Below are 23,890 nucleotides of genomic sequence, written 5' to 3'. Positions count from 1 at the left end.
CATAAAGACGATTTTAAGATAATTTGTATCCTCTGTGCTCAAAAAATTCCAACATATTCTGTAATGTGGTAACATAAACTCAGTAGAATATAAGAAACATTATCAGTCATAAATGTATTTTGATTAAAATATGTTCAACATCAACGAAGTGCATTTGCGTAAATAATAATATGTTATTACTATAACGTTGTTATGCTTCGATAATCGATTTTTAAGTTTACTTAAAGTAGCAGGCCAGGATTAAATATTTGTCCAACATTGAAAAAAAAATGAATCCGAATTTTTTAACCGATTACTGTTCAAGATACTCTTAACATTACCTATTATAGTGTCTAGTCCGAAAAGTTTGAAAAATGGAGTAGGTACGAAAAACTTGAAAACGGGTAGTAAATAGTCTATGAACCAAAAATAAAAATCAGTCATTACCAATTCCAAAAACTATCAATACATGATAGTATGATACTTTATTATGTTATTATTACGAAGTATAATATTATATAGTATAGTGTTATTTGTTATAGGTATTTACTATTTTTTAAATATTTTATTATTATACTAAGCATCTTAACTTATCCGATTTATATTTTACTTATTACTTATTTTAGTAATAAGTATCTAATAGTAATAGTAGGTTACTCATTTATTAGTGTTTTATCTAAAGTATATGTGTACTCTTATAGTCTTATATTAAATGAGTTTAATCTTTAATATTAATTTAATCTATTTCATAAAAACACAAATTATTATATTCTTATTCCTTGTACTTCATTTGTAACTGAAAAAGTTCAATAGTTAATAACACCAATCTAATATGATATATGTATATTTATACATTTATATTATTATCATAATAACTAATACTTATAATACAATAAATGCAATGTTTTCAGAAAAATTAAATCAACCTATAATGGTATGATATCAAACGATATGATGTGCACTGGCTCAAGTTGCTCGTCATCGCCACATTATTTTATTGAAAATATTTGTCCATAGAGTTATAGAGATACTTTGATCAATTACTCCAATAAATTTAACATACCTAGTGAACGTGTTTCGTACTCAATGATGTATTGTTGAATTATAATTTAATAAATCCATTTTAGTGACCCATATGACATCTATTGTACAAGTGTACTCAGAGAAGTTAACTTTTCCAATTCTTTAGTATTAAACAACCGTGTAAGGGAATGAAGTTATTTAGGTTATGTGGTATACTATAATAAATAATAATAAGTAGGCATCAGTTTATGTATTCACTGATAGTTTTATATATGTTTAAAAAGTGTTAATTTGGTTTTCAAAGATAAGAAATATATGAGTAAGTTATTACTGATATAAATATAAATTAAAAACTTCTAAACTTAACATTTGCTAATATCTACTTTTCGGATACCATAAGTGAGTCGTTTGGTCAATTATTTAATTATATACTGTATACGTAATAAGATATTATATCCAAATCCAACAATAAAGATTAAGTAAAATATTTTGTTAGTAATTTAAAAAAGAACGTATTCATTTCCCAGTAATGGCATCTGATAAAAAAGGTTCTTCGTCTGGAATATAATATGTATATATATATATGTCTCGGACTGCTGTTGCGGCGCAGCGGTCACTTTTTATCTTGAAGTACCTATGTATTCATTGTCCACCTGTCATCTAAACAAATACTACAGATTACTGAGGGTAAACTGGTAACGTTATTATAGTTAATATGTTATCTAATAATTTTAAATAGAAAAACTTAAAAAAAAATAATTCCTAAATAAGAATATCTAATTTTTAAATTTTATAAAATGACTTAGATTAACAATTGAAAAAACCCAAGCACTGAAATACATGAAATATAATGGATTATTATAGTTCTTAGACCATATTTTAATCACGGTCTTCTAAGACTATAGTATTAAATATCAATATACAAAATTAGAACCTGTAGTTAACAATACAATTTACAAAATGTATTTTATGGATGATAAATGATAATGTATAGTACTATATTATATACCTAATACTTTATTATTTTATACCGTGTACATACTAAAATAATGCGTAATCCGTAATTAACTCTTAAAATTATTGATAGAATAAATAATAAACTCTTATATAAAATAGGTATAACCTGGTCAATAATTATTTACAAAATATATCATGTGTTTAAATAAATCTATACCGAGCAGTATAAATGACAAAAAACTATTTGAGTATAGCCAGCTGTATAAGGAATATTTTAAAATTAATTTATGAATAGTCGAATACGGATTGATTTACATAAATGTCCATTGTCCATACGAGTTTTCACATGATCCATAAAACCGTGTATTTTAAAATTTAAACTAAAGAAAAACATTAATCATCATTCTGCTCAAAATCTAAAATAGTGAAAATGCATAGAATGTCAGACAAATAATTGTGGACACATTTCACTCATGTGTTTTCCGTAATATTGTAAATGATTCGTTGTAATTTACTTATCTATAAAAAAATAACGTTTAGCAGAGCGTGGTTTCGATCCACGGACCTCTGGGTTATGGGCCCAGCACGCTTCCACTGCGCCACTCTGCTAATGATTAATGTGCGAATTCATAAATAATAACAATTGGATAAAACACGAACCTATATAAAAAAATAAAGGAATATTAAAGTTGAAATCGTAAAAAATACAATTTAAATAAAAGAACAATACAATTATTTAAAAAAATAAGATCTCGTTATTATAAATAGTATTAATATACATAAGTAGCTATTTAATTGTCATGTCGAAAACATGACAATTCAATTGAATCATAAATTAAATAAATTAAATGATTAATAATTATTGTACACAAAAAATGATTTTGAGAGGAGACGATCTGTCAGCTAATTATTTTCTATTTATTTATTTACGGGCAGTAAATTATTTTCATAAAAATATATTGCTATTAATGATTATGGTAATTTGATTTACTATTTATAGAAATAAGCTATAATATATTTAATAATTTACGCAGAAGTTTCAAATTATCACGAAGAATATTTTTTGATTACAATAAAATTATTAATTGAGAGTCTGAACGAAGTTATGTTACAATGATGTGTGTTTTTTTTGGGTGTGTCTATGTGTACAGCATCAATGCTTCAATTTCAAACGTTGAAGGTGGTTTCCGATGGCAAAGTGAATATATACTTGGTGCATTATGGAGATCAAAAGTAAACATTTTCCAACAGTATCAAAAAACAAATTTACGCAAAACCAGTTTTCGACCAAAACGATTTTTTTACACGGTTGTAACTCAAAAACTAATCACTAAAAATACTTGAAGTTTTTAATAAATGTTTATATAAGTATTATTTATATACAGTTAAATGTTCGTAATATTTTGGCTTTTTTGAGTTATTTATGGACAACATACATTACTTCCTAAGTATTAACTACTAAGTAATATTATTGCTCTTTGGGCCTTTGCTCATCTCCGTTTCATTTAAAACCAGAAAACGCTGTAGCAATAGATATTTATAAATACTTTAACAGATTTTACCATAATGATATTGAATAAAATATTTTGGTTTTATAAATTTTAAATAATTATTAAGGTTTCTTATTACAGTATTCATGAGTACAGAGTAATTAAAATGTATTTTAAGAAATAATTAAATTTTCCAATATAATCAGCAATATATCAATCATCAATGTGATAATACAAGTTATAGTGTTATATATTTTACTTCAGTGTAATTAAAACTTAATAGGTAGAAGTATAAGATCTAAGGATACAGCGGTCTTATATAGTTATACCTACTCTCTACTCATATACCTTCTGTATATTATTTATTGTGATTTGTGATAAGACATTCGCATTCTACACGATTGTTGGTCATCGTGTGGCAATTTTAAGTATTGCTGTATTGACTATAGAGTATAGGCAATCCCATCAAAACATAAATATGAAATGAGAGCCAAATTCAATATTATGATAAATGCCTTGGTAGTTGACTTCAACGACAAAAGAAGTGAGATTCAAATGGGTTTTTTTTCCGTGGTCATTTTTTCCGCCTCCCATTAAGTAGGTACCTATTTACTAAAACAGTAATGGAAGAGGCAAGAGCCCTATGCTCGATGGCTAGTTTCTACCAACAAGCCACATTTTAAGAATAAAATCCAAGTTAGACTTGAGGCTTCTTTGTGTTTAGTATATATATCTGAGGCTAAAATATAGTTAGGATGAAATATTTTTAGGCTAAAATGGTTTTTACCTAAGTAGGTAGGTTAGTATTATTTTTGGATAATTTAATATATTATAATATAGCCCCTCTTAGAAGGGAAGTAGTACCACAGAATAAATTAAATCTATTCTGTGGTAGTACGATTAGAAATAATTATTTTGTTTTAATACAGACCGAATTTCTTATCGCTCTACGTTGGGAATAATTACGACGCGGCATATTTTCAAGCAATATATTAATATGTATAGCAGCTAGTGATTTAATTATAGTATAGACTAATCAAATTTCAATAGTAATAATTAGGACTCCCACAAGGGGGGGGGGATCTATGGACCTTCAGTACAGGGGCCCGTTGAAATCTTTTATATTTGTGATTTTTGAAATTTTAGTAGAAATACTTATTTTACATTTAATAATATTCTAAATTACATTTTATGAAAAATACATATAGTAATTGGTTAATGATAGTTAATTTGATATTCAACCATTGATTACACTGAGTTCAAACACCGCAAAATAAAATGTTTACTTAAAAAAAAATATATTAAATATAAATTAAAATATACTGTTTTTTCTTTTTTATTTAGATAATATTGTAATAAAAAAGTAGAAAAGACATTATGTCATTATTAATGTTGAAATGCTTATGAATCTTGATTTTTTATAATTTACTAGCTGACCCGGCAGATGTTGTCCTGTCTTAACAATGAATTTTGAATTTGAATTAATATTATTAAAAAACAAATATTTCAAAAATTGTTGTGCAAATGGTAAATCGTATTTTTGGAAGTTTTATAAATCGTCCGGATAAACATTTAGTACAGGGGCCCGAAATTGTATTTAACACATTAAATATATAAACATATACAAACAATATAAACATTTATTTAAATTACATAATAATATTATATAAATAATTCATATATATATATATATATATGAAATAAAAATTAAATAACTAGATAATTAACAATTTTTATAACTTTATTACCATATACGTAAATAATTGAAAAATTAAACATTACAGATTGGGCATCTAAATGTTCGCAATAATTGTAGTATACAGTCAATGCACAACACTTTATGTCCACAAGGAATAAGTGCATATGTCCTTAGAGCCATTCTATAAACTATATAGATAGTGTCTTCATATCTTGAGGGTAAAGTTCATGCAGATTTTAAGGAACTTGCACAAATATAACATCTTCTTCATCATCATTTACAAAATGTTGTCAAATATCCATTTCTTGATCCTTGGGAATGATGAAGTCTGCATCATTATAATCTAATAATGAATAATATTCATAATTAATTAATTAATAATTTACAAATAAAATACTTAACAATTTTTGGTTAGTTACTGGTAAGCATTTATTCAAATTTAGAATAAAAGTATCATTTTGAAGTCTAATTTATAAATTTTACCTTCTTTAACATTGATTTCAGGTTCAATATTAATTTCAGCAGCTAAATTAATAGGGTAAGCAATAGGTGGAGGAATATTAACTACAGCATTTTCAACCGCAGGGACAATGGACTAATTAATTTGAATGTCTTGTTCATTTTCTTCTAAATCTAATAATTTATTCAAATACCACATAAACGCTTTATTATCCACTATAATCTATCATACATATATTTAAAGTTTTCTTTTTTAAAATTAACTTGAATTTCCTTGTTATTTATGATGTTTATCAAAAACAATTGACTAGTATTTAATGTCAGCACGGCATACATACTTATGCATATAAGTGCCGAGTTAAAAATTTAAATTTAGGTGAGGGTCTTGGGTTAAAGAAGATTGGAAATTTAAATTTAAAAAAAGCAGCATGGTATCTTCAATAATTACATTTTGAATATTAAAATAAAATTTATTTGTATAAATGATTTAATTATTATTTTAAGTGTCAATATAAATAAAAAAAAAAAAAAAACAGTTAAATAATTTTTGGGAATACCTAGAAATGTAGGATCTAGGACTTAAGTTCTTAATAGTGTTAAATATATTATCTAGATTATTTTTAAAAATTTACTAGAATATTATAAATATAATATGATAGTGTATATTAAGGGTATTGAATACTGAGTGTTTCTGTTCTGGTCTAATATATGCAAATTATAGATATTTAGACTTGATATATTGTGTGTGTTTATATAATAATGATATATTAGAATAAAAAGTGATAAATAATAATGTAATAGGTATAAATTATATAATACAATAGATATCTATAAGTATTTATGTTTAAAATAATAACATATTATTACAAGCGATTTGTATTATTTACTTAAAAATGTCCACAGGTTTGGGTTTTACATCTGGAAAGTTTGTTTAAGTGATGAATGAAAACTTTCAACATTATTATTTGTACAGTGGTTTTCCATGAACTGAAAAGGATTCTGGCCCCTTTCTTATGATCCAAAAGTTACTTAAATTTAAAGAAAATACAAAAATTATTTATTTTTATTTTTATTAATTGTATTTTACCAATAAAAATATGTAAATAATCTTGGCAGTTGAACATTTTTAGCTTGATCATATGTTTTTATATCTTCAAAACTCCTTTCAATTTCATGACCTGGTAATAATGCTAATGCTGCAGTCATTATTATGCACATTTTTGTTGCCATATTATTTTTGATATAATTTGTGTATTCTAATTTTTTAATACTTTTCTGAAGAACCTAAAATTATTTTAAAAAATTATTTTTTTTTTCATTGAAGTTAATTTTTAAATTACATTTTTCATCTAAATAACAGATGTATCTAACCTACTTCCATGAGTTTTAAATTACAAACCTGTACATAATGAAACCAACATGATGATATGGTTGCTTCAATGCTTCTAGATATAACAGTAAAAATGCATTTCAAAGTCCAGTCTCAAAATCAATCATTATTGAAGTTGGTTTTACATTGGGAAATTTTGTTTTGAATCATTCCAACACTTTGTATATGAAGCTTCCGTCTTAGCTTCCTTCAGTATGAAGCAAACAGAAATGGACTGTATAATAGATGTACAATAAAAAGTTGCCAACAATGTGGATATAACGACACAACTTTCAATGTTCCATCTGAATGCAACTCTGTACCACCTTCGTGAACTACACAGTTTATATTGTTTATAAGGTCAAGGCAAGCAAATATAACATTAAATTTACCATCACTATCCACAGCCCATTATTGATAGAATGGTTGATTGCTACGCTGATATCTGTTAGTCATACTATATGAACCAAACAAAAATAGTAAGTGTCAATTAAAATTACATATAATTAATTGTATAAATCTTTTAAAATTACTTATTAATGTTTAGATCCAGATATTCTCCTAGTTCATGTAAAGTAGTTGGTAGAGGTGGCACATACTGCCTACAAACTTGATGCATTTATGATTCTACAGTGGGCCATGTACACAATATAGCTGCATTTGGATTTCTACAAATACATAATTATTAAATTATATTTCAGATTAACAAAGCTAGTTTATATGCACTATAATGTATCTAACTATATTTTAAAAATTGTTGAAAATAGTATTAAACTAAAAATATACACTATTTTTGATATTATTCTAGATAAATAATAACAAAAAAACCCTTTGTAAACTATGTGCACAAATGGCTAAGTAAAAAAAAATATTAGATCTTTAAGCACAATAAAGATGTGATATCATGAATAAATGCTAAGTATATTGAATTTAAGTAAACTTATTTTGTTTAAAGAATTTATTTACTTGGCGGGGAAATATTTAGAATAGTAGATAAATATTACGTAATAATAATAATTTATATTTTAATAGTCCTTCGCCATTTAATTATTTTGTTCAGCACACTTTGTTGACACTTTGTGATCACTTAATTATTAGTTTTATTAGTTATTGGAGGCTACCTATTGAGTTTCAAAAGAGTAAAACACATTATACATTTATTAACAAATACACAATATTTCAAATTCCATAAAACTATACAAACACGGTATAATACATTACCTGGAATTAAAGCTTCTTGCAGCACTTTACCATATTGTATATTTATACTACGATCTATTGAGCATCGAGTATCGACTCCATCGTATACTGCATTTGTATATAATATATGATTTATTAAATAAAAATAGAACTCACCTGAAAAATGCAAGATTAGAGTGGGGCACAGCGTCGCTATAACGTCACGATAACGGATAACGCACAAGTACGTTGTACCATTGATTTTATAATATACAGATGAGCCATACTATAGGAGTTATTGGAAATTTGGAAACATGTTTTTAGTTTCATTAAAATCCGAGAGGTATCGTTATTATATTTGTAAACAATTATATTATATTACTTATTAAGAAATCTTTTTATATAGACAATAGACACCTTGAAACTCGTTCAGGTTATACCGGCATGTCACTATTTAAGAATTGGCCGGTTTCGCGTATTATCAGTTTATTACAACCTGTAATATTGTATAAACAGGAATAATAACGCCAATAAAGGGTATATAAAACAAAAAAAGTATGTTATTCTTCAAAAAAAATACACATAATCAGTTTACAATATAATTTGTTGTAATTTGATATTTTTATCGAATTACAATACTGAATACAATAATCAAATTAAATTTACTATACATACTTATAATAATAATATTAATAATTACTAAAAATTAATTTAAAGTCTTAAAAATTTGTAGGCTGCAGGTGATTTATAAAATAAAGTCAGAGCTAAATTTTTTTCTTCTGATGTCCAAGGAGTTCGCTTTTTTTTAAGTTGCATTGTAACTATTGCTCGAGAATTGTTGGAAGTGAATTTGTGTGAATACATAAGACTTCGTAATGTGTTGCGTGTTTTAAAACGAGTTACACACCCTTTTAATTTACTTATTTGAACCGTTTTGTTGCGTAATTTATTCTTCTGTTCATTTATTATTTTATTTAATTTAATTTTCCTTGGGGTATCATCATTTGTGTACATAATTTTTTTTGAACATGAGCCTAGGCATACCTATTATATCATTAATTCTAGTTCGTTTTGGAGTGTCATATATAGAAGACGGACTAGGAAAAATGAGTTCAGTAACATCACTTCTAGTTCTGTTGTATATTTTAGTTGGAGTTAGTGTTTTCAATTGTAAATCTATTTCATCTATATCTATATTACCTATAAAAAAAAAAATAAATAAATAAAAAAAAGTTGTGTTTGTATACGAAAAACGATTCTGAACGAAGATGAATTGTCAGGCCTAAATAGAAATAGTTAATAAATCTTTAGGAATTTCATTTAAAGACCGTAATCCAACTTGTAAGAATGACATCGAAGCTTTTTTAGTAACAACGAAAGGTATTTCAAGATTTGTTTTTCTGAATTTGTATGTTAGATTTTTAATATTAAATAAATTATTTTTGAAGATGAAGCAAATTGCTTGCTTTTTGTATAAATTGTCAATATCAAGTACTCTTAACATTTTATATAATTCAGATGAAGGAAAGGTTTTCTGTTTATTTAGAATGATTTTAATTAGGTTCTTTTGTCTTATTGATAAGTTGCATTTTATTGGATATTATTAATAACGTATTTTTTCAGTACAAAAAAATTTTGCTTTATAAAATGTCAATAAGTTTCCATCTTTTTAATGATACTGAATTTTAATTCTACAATAGTTAAGTAAAGAAAAATACAAATTGTATTTCCAAACAGCGACAATTATAGACGTGTTTCAAGTAAAAATTGTATGTCCTGCGTTTTATTAAACAATATTGCTTATTTGGTCACACTGCTTGAAAGCGGACCACTACTCTCTCCTTAACCATGTAGGATGGAGCTAACCCCCCGTGACAGCGACTGTCAGCCCTCTTTGAACCGCCTATCATACCTATGACGGGGCCTAACACCGCGTGACAGCAGCCGCCGACAGCGCTCTGCAGTGGTCGCCAGCAATTAGCTGTTCCCGGTTTTTTCTACGGTATGGCTTATCTATATATTATAAAATCAATGGTTGTATATACTTAAATATAACCCTGTTATTATAAATATTTACCCGTTAACGTTCTAACGATAAGCCACAATCATGATTTCAAAATGTATGGTCTGATTCCTTTTAATTATTATCTATTAATAAACATTGGGTGCCTTGCTAGTTGCCACACACTGTATCTAATTTAGAACAGAATATAGATGGTAAGTAATTCGATAATAGGAAAAACCACCATTCCATAAACATAACATAATAATGAATTATTGTAACTTCAAGATTTATTTTCGTAGAACGAATAGCCATTAGCCATAATATAAATATTATATAGTAATTAGTAGGTTCTATGAAAGTATGAACGCGCGCCCGCACATAGTATCCTACATTGATTATTGCGATTACATATATATAAGTATTACACGTCTAGGACCTAGGTTAATAGATACACACTGTTAACGCAGACACAGTGTCATTTTCTAATAGTCACGGTGTCAACTGTCTGTTGCATTTTTAATATTTTTATACACTAAAAGCAAAATGGAGCAAAAAAAAAGAAAATTCTGACTTCACCATCGTTTTCAGCGTACTTAACTACTTAAGTTTCAATAATTAAAATTGCAAAAAAAAAGGTGTCCCGTAAAGTAGAAATATACCAAAATTTTAAATTATTTAAAATACTAAACATTATTAGGCCCGGAATTAAATGTTATAAAATCGTACAAAATATTTAAACGTGTATGACATATTTTGTATATACTTATTATAATTAGCATTACAACTGAACAACTCGTGCTAAAATTATGCAAAATTAAATTAACACCAGTTAAAAAATGTATTAAAAATGTAATTGCAGTTACTGCTGTTTATTCAATTCAATAACTATTATGTCAAATTAATCATTATAAAACATTTGAATGAGTTTATTAAAAAAAACAATATTTTAAATTTTCTTATTTATTATTTAAGGAAAACAGAGAAATCTGATGATCTATCACGTGAAAAATATGTTGAAAATAAAAATTTGACTCAAGCTGTTCAAGAGAATGATTGATATGTGTTGAGTAATTAAATTATACAAAATATAGATAAGGGGGGTGGGGGGGCAAGGCCCCCACAAGTTTGCCATACAAATTTATTTTGATCCCCCCCATGAAACATTCTCAATTACGCCACTGGCATTTATAGCTGCATTGACCCGATTTATTTTTATTTCCCAAGGTGGAGTATGTTCGGACTTCGTCAACCTGTTCGCGTTGTCCGGTCCCACTGTCTCAGGTTGGTAACACTCCGAAGAGACGCTCCTCCACCGGCCTACTCAGTACTCGCCTAAAAGCAGTTCGCAACGGTCGCGATGTTGTTGTCATCGCGCGTGCTGGTCGACTATTTATTATATAATATATAGTTCATATATTGTGTGCAATTTCTCTGTTCGTGCCGTTCGCCGACATTTTGTAGTCTCTGACACGTGGTTCCGTGTCGACATTTCTTTCTTGTAAAGTTCATAATAAATAAATATTATATTTATTTTATTGGTCGTCGACCAAACAGCAGTTCGCCGTTCATTGATTTGCAGCTCGCAGCAGTATTAGTGTGGTAACTATTATATTTATTCACACCATCCAGTTCGGACCCAAAACCTCGTGGTTTTCATCAGCTCAAATCGTTCCAGTCAACTCAAGACGCAGCTCAGCGCCCCCCCTTGTATTATTATTTATGTATTGAGCAGTTGTCTCGTGCCCCCTTGGCTATCGCCGTATTTAATATTATTATAGTAAAGTTGATGCATATAGTTCATTGTATTCTGTATATTGTACGTCTATATGTATATATGATATATATTCTGGTATGTGACAGAATATATGTAATTAGTATTATTATCAGTTTGATATTTTATTATTTTATATATTTTATTAGTCCGAGACTGATCATCTCGGCTAATATATTATTATTTGTTTGATATTAATATAATAAAGATATATTATATATCATTGTTATAACTTATAATTCATTTATATGTATATTTTTATTAGTTCTATTGTGCTTAATCCCAGGGTGTGCGAGTTCTAGGTGCTAACCGCAGAGCCAGGAGCTCCTAGTGCGAACATTTGGTAGCAGAGCGTGGTTTGAAGTATTGTCAAACACTTCCTCGGATTTAAGGTACCATATTTTATAAATATCATACAAGTGTTAAGCTCCTTTTATTTATTAGGTTAATACCATCAGTTAGGTGCTATTAGTTAATGAGCAATTATAAGTTATAATGTTAACTTGGTGTCCTTACACTTAATATTTGATAGCTCATCATAATATTTAATTATAATATTTATTTTTTATTTATTTGACTGAATATTTAATAGTTCATTGTAATATTCAATAGCTCAGTATAATATTTAATAGTTTATTATAATGTTAAGTAAGTTTTTAACTATAATATTTAGTGACACCAGTAAACTTAAACAATACTATTACTGTATTATAAAAAATAGTAATAACTTCTAAATAAAAACCATTTGATTTTGGCAACATCATAATAATATAAGTATTACATTGTAGTATCCATCAGATCTGGATCAATATCTTCTTGATCTGTACACCTTAGATCTTTATAAAATGAGTGATATACTGGTGGGATAAGAGGTAGAAGATCTAATAAATCTTTTTTCTTTTCACTAGATATAGGAAGTAGTTTATTGTATGCTTGAACAACACTAACGTTTTCCATTGTGAATTTATGTCCTTGACGACGTAGTGATAAATAGTCGAAATTCTTTTCTTCAATTAATGATTTTTTATATGCAATACGTCCAAAATTTGAGTCATATTTTAACCACTGACAATCATTCCATATAAATTTTTTTCCTTTTTCGTTAGATTAGCAAAATCAAGAAAATCGATTTGTTCCATTTCTACAACTTTGAATTTTTTTCTTGCACAACGGATTAAAGTAGCCCAATCATGAGGATGATATATTGTGGTTTCATTTTTTTTTTAGATTCTGAACGAAGTGATGAATGTATTGATGTGTGGTTTTTTTTTTTTTTGTGTGTCTGTGTACAGCATAACTAGTCGAAATAATGCTCCAATTTCAAACTATGGGGGTGGTTTCCGATGTAAAAGTGAATATCCTTGGTGCATTACAAAGGTAAAAAGTTAACATTTTCCAATAGTTTTCAAAAAAATCGAGAAAAACCAAAAAAAAATGACGGAAAAACGGCAATTTTTACGAAAAACCAGTTTTCGACCAAATCGATTTTTTTTTATGGTGGTAATTCAAAAACTAATCACTGAAAATACTTGAAATTTTCACCAAATGTTAATGTCTGTGGTATCTGTATATAGTTACATTTTCAAAAAATTTTGACTTTTTTTGAGTTATTTATAGACCACTGAAATTTTCGATTTTTTTGAGAAATTTTTTTTAAAGTGTCGATAAAAAATTTTTGGATGACCAAAAAAATGAATACAAGGTTCCTTATGAGTTGTTTTTATTGTAGCTAAAAAAAATTAAAAATCGTTAGTCACAATTTTTTTTTATAAGAGTTAATAGTTCAAATTTTTACGAAATCTGTCGAAAACGCGAAAATTTGCAAGTAATTTTGAAGTTGAAAAATCATAAAATATTTTTCTTTTATAACTAAGTTTTGAAAATTTGGTACAAGGTTCTCCATACATTTTTCTTCAAATATCTGTAAAAAAAACTCTACCGGATTCAGACAAAAAATTTGTATGAGTGTTTGTAATTTACATTTTTACAAAACCGCGTTAAATAACGGTTTAGCCTCAAACGATTTTTGATATTTGTTATAATTCAAAAAGTATAAGTCGTAGATACTTGAAAATTTTACCAGTTATTTAGATTGGCGTTTTATTTACTTGATTTAATTTTCAAAATATTTTGAGGTTTTTTGAGCTATTTATAGACAACTGAAATTTTCAATTTTTCAGAAACAATTTTTTTGAAGTGTCGATAAAATTTTTTTGGCCCTATCAAAATACTTGAAAATGTAATACAAAGTTCCTCATAAGTTATTCATATAGTGATTAAAAAATTATAAGAATACATAGGCACAATTTCTTTTTATTAGCACTTGAAGTTCAAATATTGACAAAAATTCGTCAAAACCATAAATATTTGCAAATTATTTTGGAGTTGAAAATCATAAAATTTGTTGTGTATATAACTAAGGATTAAAAATACAACACTAAGTTTTCCATAAGTTTTCCTTCAAGTATCTATAGAGAAAACTCATAACATCATTATAGGAAAAATTTTAAGTGCGTTTGAATTTTAAATTTTTACGAAATAGCGTAACGATAACGATTTATCCCAAACGATTTTAAATATTTGTTATTATTCAAAAAGCATAAGTCGTAGATACTTGAAAATTTTACCAGCTATTAAGATTCGCGTTTTCTTTACGTGATTTAATTTTAAAAATATTTTGAATTTTTTTGAGCTATTTATAGACAACTGAAATTTTCAATTTTTCTGAAAAAATTTTTTGAAGTGTCGATCAAATTTTTTTGGCCCTATGAAATACTTGAAAATTTTATACAAAGTTCCTCATATGTTATTCTTATAGTGATTAAAAAATTATAAGAATATATAGGTACAATTTTTGTTATTAGCATTTGAAGTTAAAATTTTGACGAAAATTCGTCAAAATTATGAATATTTTAAAATTATTTTGTAGGTATAATTATTCATAAAAATGTTTGTATAGGTAGCTAAGAGTAGACAATTTAATACAAGATTTTTCATAAGTTTAGCTTACAATAATTATAAAAGAACTTAAATTTTGGTGTATTCAGACCATAAACATAAACCATCTTTTTCACCAACCACTGGAAATTATATCCTAGGCTGATATAAAATTTAAATAGTATTTCAAGTTTTTTTTTTATTCTTCAGAAGGTAAATATTTGCCATTGCATACACCAAAGGAATATTGTTTTTTTTTATACATAATATATTACATACCTATACCTATTGTTATTTTGAATGTTGAATGTTGTAAAAAAAAAAAATTGTAAAAATGCATATTAATAAAGCATATATTGATATTCGTTGATTATTTTTGCATATTTTTAAGATTTTAAAAAGAATATAATGAGAATATTTTAACCGTTTCACTATCGCATTATGTTTTACTTAAAAAAAAAAAAGCTATTTTTTTCACTTATACTATAAATACACTTCTTAGATAGCAAGTACCAAGTTTTGTGAGGATAGGATAATTTGGTAAAAAGTTATAAGGTTGTACCTTTGGTAGTCATTATACTAAAAATTCATATTTACAAATATCCTTTTTGTATAATTTATATTATATTATTATTGATATTTATTGTATTATAATCGTTCATCTTATGTAATTCATTAGGGACTTGTTCTTCATCACTGTCGTGTAACGTATCTAACTCAGAATTGTAACCATCTAGCAGTTCATAAATCTCTTGAAATTTTAATTTATTAGCCATAGTTACAATTAAAAATGAACAATAGAATAATTTTACAAAATACTGTAGACGAAAACGTTCCTTGACGACAGACATGGTGTAAATAAAAATGTTATGAATAATAAATATCAACAGACACAATTATAAATGTGTATGTGTGTAAAAAAAGTTATCAACATAGATAATATTTTTTACTGTGAGGATAGGTATATATGAGTAGGAGAGATATTTCTATAAATAATATCAATTGAACCATTTGAATCGTAGAGTAGGTAATAGTATGAATAATTTGTATTGGTAGTGTAGTTATTTAAATTGACTACTCATGGGCAAAATCCTACGTTATCACTACACATTATTTTGATGACATACTATCTTTTAGCTTAGTGCCACATTACATCAAAAGATGTATAGTCAGAAAAAAAAAAAATATTAATTAAATAATAAAATTTTTATCCAATTGATCTTTTTTTATTATACATTATATTATATTATTGTATTACATCCATATCCCATGCTACTTGTGTGCCGTCAACATGTCTGTGGTCTTGTCCACCAATTTTTTCATCGCATTCTGGACACTTTGATAGCTCCATCGGTCTTCCACATTCAGTTTTTTTTTTTTTTTTTTTTCGTATGGCGTATTAAAGTCCGGGAGTAGGCCCGAAGGCCTAGTTCGGACGCCTATTTGGCAGAATTTCTAATGGGGCACCCGTAGGTTTCTGCCATGGCCCGGGGTGGGGGATGGCGGCACTTATTCTTCGGACACCGTGACTTGCCCGAAGAAAAATGCCATCCGGTGACCGCGGATCGAACCAGCGACCGGCTGCGCCGCAACCGACGCCTTAGATCGCACGGCCACCTCGTCCCCCTTCCACATTCAGTGATACAATAAATGTGACCATTCACACAATATTGTACCAATGGCCCTGAGATCTAATACCTTCTACAAAACTTGATGACATAGCTACATGAATCATTTGTAATTCTTCATTGCTTAAGAAGTCTGGAAGTTCGTTTATTTTTTCTTGTATTTGCAGTGTCAAATGATGTATTTCTTCGTCCAAACTAATTGTGTACCTCTTCCATGACATTGGTAAAGCCTCCATTCGATCTATTATCATTTTTACTTCATTAGTGTCAGCATTCATAGTAATTTCCAATTGAACTTTTGAATTGGACATAATTTCAAATAAACTTACAATCCTAGCACCACGCGCCATCTCCAGGCTTATATCAATTTTTTGTTGGTTAGACAACTGTTTAGCATTATTAAAAACCACAGAAAGCAACCAAACAAAGTGATTAACAATCGTTTCCATTCTCAGTGTCGATATAATTTATATTATATTATTATTGATATTTATTGTATTATAATCGTTCATCTTATGTAATTCATTAGGGACTTGTTCTTCATCACTGTCGTATAACGTATCTAACTCAGAATTGTAACCATCTAGCAGTTCATAAATCTCTTGAAATTTTAATTTATTAGCCATAGTTACAATTAAAAATGAACAATAGAATAATTTTACAAAATACTGTAGACGAAAATGTTCCTTGACGACAGACACGGTGTAAATAAAAATGTTTTGAATAATAAATATCAACAGACACAATTATAAATGTGTATGTGTGTAAAAAAAGTTATCAACATAGATAATATTTTTTACTGTGAGGATAGGTAAATATGAGTAGGAGAGATATTTCTATAAATAATATCAATTGAACCATTTGAATCGTAGAGTAGGTAATAGTATGAAAAATTTGTATTGGTAGTGTAGTTATTTAAATTGACTACTCATGGGCAAGATCCTACGTTATCACTACACATAATGGTATATACCTCATCATAGTTTTTAAATATTTATTTTGTTTTCTCTATGTTAATCATTATATATTCGCTCTTTAATATTATTATTTGTTGCTATCCATTTAAACAACCAATCTATACTGCAAGTTCTGCATTCGTCAGTATGTTTTTCCTTTATCCTTTATTTGCATGACAATCGATGATTGTTTAAAGTGCTGTCGCACAGGTGCTCTCGTACTGGTGGGGTACCCTCCGGCTTAGGTTAGGTTAAGGTTAGGTTAGGCAAAAAGAAATGTGTTAAAAAATTGTTTTTTTTTTAATTAATTACTTGAATGTACGAATTTCTTCAATAATTGTAACACATTAATTGTGAAACATCTTCATCAGTAAGAGACTGATGGTAGGTAGGGGGGAATTGATAAAAGTTAAGAGGTACTAGAAGTGGCTTATAGGCCTCTTAAGTACATATCAAGACCTTTGTAGGTCTTGACAAGCACCTTATCAGCTCTCATCCTCTTTGCGTCCTTCCTAACTTTTATTAATGTTATTGTCCCATCGGCCTCTATTTGGGGCTGAAATGGTTGAACTAACCTAATGGGAGCGACATGCACTTTTTTCACCTTGAGCGCAGGGTGAAAGTAGTGCACATCATTCCCATCGGTTTTAACCACAACAGCCACCAAATAAGGTTTTCCCCTGATTGTCACATTTACACTGTCCCCTGGTTTAAAACAAGGGAGAGCGGTGGGATGGGATAATAAAAGGGGATGGGGAGCGGTGGGATAAGACAATAATAGGAGAGGTTAGGTTAGGTTAGAGTGGTTAAGCTGCTTACCAAGCAAGATGTCACAACAAGACCTGTAGTAAAATTAGTTCCGCTCCCTACTCAGTAATTTATTTATCTTATTATCTTTAGTATATTTTTAATATAATATAGTTCAATATTTATATTTTAGTGCTCTGATAGTCACTAATTAAATTTTTATATTAGTACCTTTAATGTTATAATCGCTCATTAATAACGTATTCGATTTTCTTATGTACATACAGTTCAGTATATTTAATATTTATTTCTATCTTGTATGATGTTTATATAATGTTGTGCTAGGACTCCTTGGGCTCGGGTTGGCACTTAGCTCGTCATCCATGGGTCAGGACAATGGTTTGCTATTTTATTTTTATTATTATATTTATTTTGTTATGTTCTAATATAATATGTCTTATGTTATTTTACTTATTTTTTTCATAATATGCCACTTTGTTTTATATAGTTTCGGACAGCTGTTCAATTATTATAAAAAAAAAAAAAATGTATTTCCCCCCTGCTGCTCCAGATAAGTTCTATCATCGTTTGAATTGCTCCAGTTCAATCAACGTCCCAGTATCAGCTCTCGCAATCAATCAAGTTCGATTAAGCTCCAGTTCCAGCAGTTCGCAAGTTCCAACCTCATGACCCTCAGTCCGAAGATCATGTGATACACGCTGTGTACCCCAAGGGTATGTTCGGACTTCGTCAACCTGTTCGCGTTGTCCGGTCCCACTGTCTCAGGTTGGTAACACTCCGAAGAGACGCTCCTCCACCGGCCTACTCAGTACTCGCCTAAAAGCAGTTCGCAACGGTCGCGATGTTGTTGTCATCGCGCGTGCTGGTCGACTATTTATTATATAATATATAGTTCATATATTGTGTGCAATTTCTCTGTTCGTGCCGTTCGCCGACATTTTGTAGTCTCTGACACGTGGTTCCGTGTCGACATTTCTTTCTTGTAAAGTTCATAATAAATAAATATTATATTTATTTTATTGGTCGTCGACCAAACAGCAGTTCGCCGTTCATTGATTTGCAGCTCGCAGCAGTATTAGTGTGGTAACTATTATATTTATTCACACCATCCAGTTCGGACCCAAAACCTCGTGGTTTTCATCAGCTCAAATCGTTCCAGTCAACTCAAGACGCAGCTCAGCGCCCCCCCCTTGTATTATTATTTATGTATTGAGCAGTTGTCTCGTGCCCCCTTGGCTATCGCCGTATTTAATATTATTATAGTAAAGTTGATGCATATAGTTCATTGTATTCTGTATATTGTACGTCTATATGTATATATGAAATACATTGTGTTTACAATATTGTTATTTGGTATGGGACAGAGTATATTTTATTGATACATTGTTATTTGATATATATTCTGGTATGGGACAAAATATATGTAATTAGTATTATTATCAGTTTGATATTTTATTATTTTGTATGTTTTATTAGTCCGAGACTGATCATCTCGGCTAATATATTATTATTTGTTTGATATTAATATAATAAAGATATATTATATATCATTGTAATAACTTATAATTCACTTGTATGTATATTTTTATTAGTTCTATTGTGCCTAGTCCCAGGGTGTTATTTTTTATTTATTTGACTGAATATTTAATAGTTCATTATAATATTCAATAGCTCAGTATAATGTTTAATAGTTTATTATAATATTTAAAGTTCATAATATTTAATGGTTGACTATAGTATAATATTTTATTGAATTCTAATTTTCATATGTTTTATGTTAAATTTGATATCTATTGTTTAATTATGATATCTGTTGTTCAGTTTTAATATATTTGATAGTTAATTGAAATATTTAGTGTGTGTTTAATAATATTTGATATTTGACTGTGGTATTTAATAGTTAATTACAATATTCGATTTTGATATCCAATATTTAATGTTTTTAATATTTAGTTCTGATATTTAATACTCAATGATATTATTTATTTAGGTTTTAATACTTAATATTTACTCTAATATATAAAAATCAATTGTTTGCACAGCTCGTGTCTTACTAAATATTAAATAGTTTATTAGATACTTTCTCTTAGTTAATATTGTTCTGTTATTATTTAAGTTATTGAGTGGAGTGTCTTATTTTATATATTATAATTATTTGAGTATATCTTGGGTGTTATACCTTGGTTGTTATATTATTATTTTTCAGGTATTATATTATTATTATACTATTCCTTAGTTATTAATATTTAATATTGTGTTTACAATATTTTGTTTTTATAATATTTCTTTTATTGATAGTTTCTTTAATAATTTTTATACTTAATTCTTTGTTGGTTCCTCTTGTTTATATTTTATTCGAGTCATAGTTCTGTGGCTGATAATTTAATAAACAATATATTGAAATTTATAAGAAGTTGTATAGTATTGAGTTCTGTATTGTATAATTTATTTTATTATTTTCATTTACTGAAATTAATTACTAATTACTACTTATATATACTTGCCCCCCGGCTCCCCAACTAATATTCCTAACTACGCCCATGACAAAATATATATAATTTGTCATGGCTATGCCACTGCTATCTAATATTGCTTATTATTATAATAATTATATCTTATTATTTTATACAAGCATATTTTTACTAAATTTTAATTAATTTTATTTGTGTATAACTTATTTTGCATTATATGTTTTTGTATAACATTAATATGTGTGATGCGAGTATGTGACATGAAATACCCGCCAAATGATATATTTGAAATTGAGTATCACATTAATAATTAATCGTATTGTATTATGATAACACAACCAATAAGACTTTTTGGCCTCAGCTGTTATCACTAGTTAGCAATCCAGTTTATTATCTATATCTGTGGGTTTGTTCTTTGGTATAAGCATGAACATTTCCTTTAATGTTCATGGGTATAAGCATTGATTTTATAATATACAGATGAGCCATACTATAGGAGTTATTGGAAATTTGGAAACATGTTTTTAGTTTCATTAAAATCCGAGAGGTATCGTTATTATATTTGTAAACAATTATATTATATTACTTATTAAGAAATCTTTTTATATAGACAATAGACACCTTGAAACTCGTTCAGGTTATACCGGCATGTCACTATTTAAGAATTGGCCGGTTTCGCGTATTATCAGTTTATTACAACCTGTAATATTGTATAAACAGGAATAATAACGCCAATAAAGGGTATATAAAACAAAAAAAGTATGTTATTCTTCAAAAAAAATACACATAATCAGTTTACAATATAATTTGTTGTAATTTGATATTTTTATCGAATTACAATACTGAATACAATAATCAAATTAAATTTACTATACATACTTATAATAATAATATTAATAATTACTAAAAATTAATTTAAAGTCTTAAAAATTTGTAGGCTGCAGGTGATTTATAAAATAAAGTCAGAGCTAAATTTTTTTCTTCTGATGTCCAAGGAGTTCGCTTTTTTTTAAGTTGCATTGTAACTATTGCTCGAGAATTTTTGGAAGTGAATTTGTGTGAATACATAAGACTTCGTAATATGTTGCGTAATTTATTCTTCTGTTCATTTATTATTTTATTTAATTTAATTTTCCTTGGGGTATCATCATTTGTGTACATAATTTTTTTTGAACATGAGCTAGGCATATCTATTATGTCATTAATTCTAGTTCGTTTTGGAGTGTCATATATAGAAGACGGACTAGGAAAAATGAGTTCAGTAACATCACTTCTAGTTCTGTTGTATATTTTAGTTGGAGTTAGTGTTTTCAATTGTAAATCTATTTCATCTATATCTATATTACCTATAAAAAAAAATAAATAAATAAATAAAAAAAGTTGTGTTTGTATACGAAAAACGATTCTGTACGAAGATGAATTGTCAGGCCTAAATATAAATAGTTAATAAATCTTTAGGAATTTCATTTAAAGACCGTAATCCAACTTGTAAGAATGACATCGAAGCTTTTTTAGTAACAACGAAAGGTATTTCAAGATTTGTTTTTCTGAATTTGTGTGTTAGATTTTTTATATTAAATAAATTATTTTTGAAGATGAAGCAAATTGCTTGCTTTTTGTATAAATTGTCAATATCAAGTACTCTTAACATTTTATATAATTCAGATGAAGGAAAGGTTTTCTGTTTATTTAGAATGATTTTAATTAGGTTCTTTTGTCTTATTGATAAGTTGCATTTTATTGGATATTATTAATAACGTATTTTTTCAGTACAAAAAAATTTTGCTTTATAAAATGTCAATAAGTTTCCATCTTTTTAATGATACTGAATTTTAATTCTACAATAGTTAAGTAAAGAAAAATACAAATTGTATTGCCAAACAGCGACAATTATAGACGTGTTTCAAGTAAAAATTGTATGTCCTGCGTTTTATTAAACAATATTGCTTATTTGGTCACACTGCTTGAAAGCGGACCACTACTCTCTCCTTAACCATGTAGGATGGAGCTAACCCCCCGTGACAGCGACTGTCAGCCCTCTTTGACCCGCCTATCATACCTATGACGGGGCCTAACACCGCGTGACAGCAGCCGCCGACAGCGCTCTGCAGTGGTCGCCAGCAATTAGCTGTTCCCGGTTTTTTCTACGGTATGGCTTATCTATATATTATAAAATCAATGGTTGTACGTTAAATATAATACACAATTTCAATTTTCAATATATCAGTAGCATATTATGAGCACAAAACATATAAGCAACATTTTTCACATATCTTATCATATTAGGAAAAAACTAATATTTTCTAATACAAACTACAAACAGTGAACACGACGTCAAATCCAAGATTAATAATCAGAAGTGAATACGTTTAATATATAGGTACATATATTGATATATACTCGTATATACTATTAGTTCATAGACTATAACTTAATATTTATTGTAAATCATTATAGTATTTATACTTTATTTTTTATATACATATATTTTACATACCTACATTTCAGAAGCGTTTATTATGTAATTTTACATTAATAATTGTTCTGCATATTATTACGAAGTACTACAGCGGTAGGTACTACCACTATCGGTATAATTATTTTTGATTATTTTACAAAAGTATAATAATAATTAAGGGCCGAGCCACACTACACCGGTTTTGACGTGCGGTGAAAACGCGCGTTTATCGCGAGAGTAAAACTAACGTCAAAAACGCTAGATGAAAACTATAGAATTGCATAGTGCATACGCCATACTGCTACTGCATATTATAATAACAGAGCGCGCCAAACTATAGTGCGTCAAAAACGCATACAGTGAGTCGTTGATGACGAAGAAGAGAACTCAGAAGTTTCTCTTCTTTTGAAGTGTTTACTGATTATCATGAAATGCATTAGGTATACTCGTAATTATTGCAATTCTAATGTTCTGATGGAATGTAAGAATAGGCGTCACATAAACGGTGCTAACTATTAATCTAAATTTTAATTTAATAATTGTATATTAATGAAAAATAAATTCAATGATGATAATGATAAACTCCTACAGATGATAGCGAGTTTGAACAAAAATAAATAATTTTTATTACCTCATTTACACAATTGAATTAACTTACTGCGGTTAAATCATTTTTTTTCCAGATACCTACATTTAGAATGTCCACGGCTATATGATTTTGGTCATGTTATTATAGTATTA

The 23,890-nt window shown here is 27.9% G+C and overlaps 2 long non-coding RNA genes and 1 other non-coding gene across 5 annotated transcripts; 1 reads left to right on the top strand and 2 right to left on the bottom strand.

Moving 5' to 3' along the window:
* Positions 1 to 2,496: 2,496 nt before the first annotated feature.
* On the bottom strand, positions 2,497 to 2,568 carry Trnam-cau (transfer RNA methionine (anticodon CAU)). The gene has a single exon. It is a non-coding gene; the product is annotated as a tRNA-Met (tRNA).
* A 2,626-nt stretch (positions 2,569 to 5,194) lies between these two features.
* LOC114127250 (uncharacterized) lies at positions 5,195 to 23,604 on the bottom strand. 3 transcript variants are annotated; one of them, XR_007603278.1, is made up of 7 exons: positions 23,189 to 23,604; positions 7,510 to 7,644; positions 7,369 to 7,433; positions 7,007 to 7,311; positions 6,695 to 6,891; positions 6,495 to 6,635; positions 5,195 to 5,491 (listed from the first exon to the last, which is right to left on the bottom strand). It is a non-coding gene; the product is annotated as an uncharacterized LOC114127250 (long non-coding RNA). The 3 variants fall into 3 exon arrangements; XR_007603277.1 differs by lacking the exon at positions 23,189 to 23,604 and adding an exon at positions 8,198 to 8,373 and having other exon boundaries at positions 6,979 to 7,311; XR_007603276.1 differs by lacking the exon at positions 23,189 to 23,604 and adding an exon at positions 8,198 to 8,373 and having other exon boundaries at positions 5,196 to 5,491.
* Positions 7,261 to 7,764, top strand: LOC114127251 (uncharacterized). The gene is made up of 2 exons (XR_003592667.2): positions 7,261 to 7,455; positions 7,524 to 7,764. It is a non-coding gene; the product is annotated as an uncharacterized LOC114127251 (long non-coding RNA).
* Positions 23,605 to 23,890: the final 286 nt, after the last annotated feature.

Source organism: Aphis gossypii, chromosome 1 (assembly GCF_020184175.1).
Source record: "Aphis gossypii isolate Hap1 chromosome 1, ASM2018417v2, whole genome shotgun sequence".
In the NCBI taxonomy this organism is placed as follows: domain Eukaryota; kingdom Metazoa; phylum Arthropoda; class Insecta; order Hemiptera; family Aphididae; genus Aphis; species Aphis gossypii.
The sequence above is the reverse complement of the archived record's forward strand: the minus strand, read 5'-3'. Positions and strand labels throughout refer to the sequence as shown.